The sequence below is a fragment of the Globicephala melas genome, chromosome 1 (assembly GCF_963455315.2).
Source record: "Globicephala melas chromosome 1, mGloMel1.2, whole genome shotgun sequence".
In the NCBI taxonomy this organism is placed as follows: domain Eukaryota; kingdom Metazoa; phylum Chordata; class Mammalia; order Artiodactyla; family Delphinidae; genus Globicephala; species Globicephala melas.
In genome coordinates, this window is record NC_083314.1 from 105,381,227 (window position 1) to 105,384,724 (window position 3,498).

Below are 3,498 nucleotides of genomic sequence, written 5' to 3' on the forward strand. Positions count from 1 at the left end.
CTTCTTCATTGTCTCAGTGGTCTCAGTTTGGTTCATTATCTGGAACCACTTGATTCCCCGGTCTGAAGACAGCATGACCTAAATTGTTTCTGTTCTCTTTGTCTGCTTCCTCTCGGGCTTTTGAAAAGATTGTGGCCTTTTCTTCCCCTGTTAGGAGTACATTGAGGAGGGTCTGGATTAGCCCACGTGGGGTCATGGGTCTGAAAGAGTCCCCTAATCACATTCAGGAACCCCTCTGGATCTTCTCTCAACCCCTTACTATGACTTTTCCAGTTATACAGATCAGAAGTGGTAAATGGAACATGTACCTAGATGAGCCCTCCTTCTCTATCGGGGACCTGCCTCAAATGTAGTACTTTTCCTGGTGGGTTGTTGGACCCTGGCTGGTAATTAGTCCTGCTTCATGTACTTGCTGGCCTGGTTCTGGGGAGGGGGCATCTTGGGCCTGTGGCCCAAATCGGAATATATGAAGGGAAGGGCATTGGGAGGGAGCTGTAGGAGGAGGGTTAGGGAGGAAATCAAGAAGGTCCTTGCGGGGGCGGGTCAAGGACTGGTATTACCTCAGTGGAGGAGGGTCCACATCCCTTTTGAAGGCCTTTGTTCTGATATAAGGCCATAAAAAACTGGACATAGGGAAAAGTGGACATCCCATTTCTTTTGTCTCTCATATAGCAGGTCCAGTTGTAAAATAATGTTTAATTTAGAGACCCATCAATGGGCCAGCTTTCCCATCTCCCAGCCAGTATTGGGGTTACGCTGTACTACACAGGATTTGTAGCTCAGGAAATTTGGAACCAGCACCAAACTATTAATGGACTCCTCAAAAGATCAAAATAGGGGGCATCCAAATGGCATGGACTCTGATATAACGGGGGGGGGGTCTCCCTTGAATTTGTAATGGCTTGTACTTGAGATAGTTAATCCCTCTTGAGTCAGAATGCCCCACAGAATGTTAGACAAGACTAACGGCCCAGATCGCTGGGGCAGCTGGTATTCTGTGCTGATACCAGGAGGAGAGCCCTTGGAACCTTGGCAAATAATCACCCAAGATTTGCCTCATAAGCAGAGTGGGGAGGAAAGGTCGGGTGGTGGGTGTTTTCTGTTCTTGTCAGTAGCTCACAGGGCTTCCTGATAATGGGGTTCCTGGTCCTGTGAGCAGCTCACAGGGCTCCCCAGCCCACTTTAGAGAAACTAGAGCTGCCTGGAAGAGATCAAGTCACAGTCCCATACCTACCTTGGGACACTTTCACACTGGGACATCAGATCGAGTGTCCTCATTCCGTTTTGTCAAGTGGCCCTTATTACCTAGCCCTTTTCCCAGTCTCACCTCTTGGCTCACATGGCTGGCCACTTTCCTTTTTTTTTTTTATCACAAATGAGCTCTTTTATTTGTCACCATTAAAAGTCTGATTTTTAAACAGATTCCTGGACTGGTGGCTCATGTCCATCAACTCGTTCAACTTTAGCACCTGTCTCGTCCCAGTAGCTTTTCCAGAACTACTACCTTCACCATGTAGCTCCATGAGTTTTCCCAATTCAAACTTGGGCTCTTCAGCATTTTTACTTTTCTAACAAAGACATCATGGAGTGGATAAATAGATTGGCAGGCCTTTTCTATGTCTTTTCCAATGCTGTCTGGAATCAATTTATTGACCACCTCTTTCAAGTCATTTGTCTGCACCTCTCGGGTCATGATTTCCATCATCTTCTTGCGGATCTGGCGGACCTGCTGGTGCTGGGCATAAGAGGTCTTCCGAATCTGATTGTTGCGTTTTTTAGTAAAACCCACACAGAAGAGACGAAGCAAATAACCATCGGTAGTCTTGACATCAACGTGAGCTTCAATCATGGTCTGCCATTTTTTGACCATGGAGCACATTTTGTCACGGGTAAGATCCATGCCATGGAAATTAGTCAGGCAGTTTTTGCCCTGAACATCCTCAGTAATAAGCTTGAATTTTCTAAATGCAACTTCATCATTCTGCAGATCAGCAAGGCTCACTTCAAACACACGACCCTTGAGGCCATCAGATGCGATTTTGGTTCCTTGAGTTCTCGTGACTAGCGTTTTCCCAATATTTCTTATATTGAACATAGCTGGTGCTTTCACATCATACCAATCTTTCTTAGAAAATGGGTCAACCACTTTCTTCTTGGCTCCCTTTTTACCGCCTTTCGTAAGGTGCTTGTTCTTTCCGACCGCCGTGGTGCTGCTCCGAGAGCCAAAAGGCTGGCCACTTTCCTTTACCAAACCAAAAGTGATGACGGAGGATGCTACTATTGACCCTGGAGGTTGGCAAGGACAAAAAGCCCTGGTGCAGCTACTACTGCCTTGTATAGGGGTCCCTCTCGTCCATAGGTTCCCTTCGTCCCCGGGCATCTGGTACCATGAAAGGCCGGCCAGAGGCAGCAGGCAGACACATGTGAGTTTCAGTCTCCAATCCCCAATGATGCCATATTATGATCCCCTCAAGGGGGCACAGTCCAGATTACTCTGGGAGCTATACTGTGTGTGCACCACACCCAAGTGTCGGGTTCCTGGGCAGAGTTGCTCTGACTTTGGCTGAAGGCTGCTGCTGTTCTACCTCATCAGAGTATACTCAAAGGCTAGAGTCATTCATCCTCACCTGAGCCTCCCAAAGCATCTTCAGGGCTCCCTCTGGAGCTGGGGTGAGCCTGGAACCTAGTGGGTAGGTGCCGGCAAAAAGCCACCATCCGTCCCTTCATGGTCACCAAAATTTGTTATGACCTTTTTTTGTCAAGCCCCAGTAAGGGTCCTCCTGCCCAGTGTAGCTTGCAAATAGAATGAGACCAATTTTGGATCAGAAGCAAAGGAAAGCTTTACTCTTTGATCAAAGAATGGAGAGGTGCAAGCTCTCGCTCTAGAGTACACGCTCTCCTAAAGGCCACTGGTGGGCTGCTTTATAGGGTTCTCATCAGTGGGGAGGGGGGCAGAGTTCTTCCAGGTTGGGTGCAACTGCCCTGCTCAGAGTGCTGCAGATCCACATGCCAGGTGCAGCATCTTTGCACATGGCCCCCCACTGCCATCTTGAACTGAAGTGTCACGTGCAGCACTTCTGTACACAGTCCACCCACAGGTGCAGCCATTTGGCACTAGGAACTTCGGCCTGAAGCGCCAGGTGCAAGGCCTCTGCATGCAGCACCCCATGAGCAAGCGAAACTAGACGAAGCACAAAGGAAAGAAAGATTAGACTTTATTTTATTACCCAGATTCTGTTTTTATTTCCTGGGAATTGTTAATGGACTTTGCCGTTGACATTTACATAATTGGTGAACTGGTTTGAGATGGAGCTTCAGTTGAGGGGTCATTGGCAGTCATAACATCAAGTAAGTCCAGTGATTCTAAGTAAATAAAATACTGACAAAGCCACAGCTGCACTTGTTTGAGTTGTGTCATTTGAGCCCACCAAATTATTGACTTAATCCGGACAGGCCCAACATTTTGTAATTAAAAAAAAATTTTTTTTGTAAGGAGAT

The 3,498-nt window shown here is 47.3% G+C and overlaps 1 pseudogene; it reads right to left on the minus strand.

The window, feature by feature from the left end:
- Nucleotides 1-1,413: 1,413 nt before the first annotated feature.
- LOC115859890 (small ribosomal subunit protein eS1 pseudogene) lies at nt 1,414-2,380 on the minus strand (annotated as a pseudogene).
- Between the last annotated feature and the right edge of the window lie 1,118 nt (nt 2,381-3,498).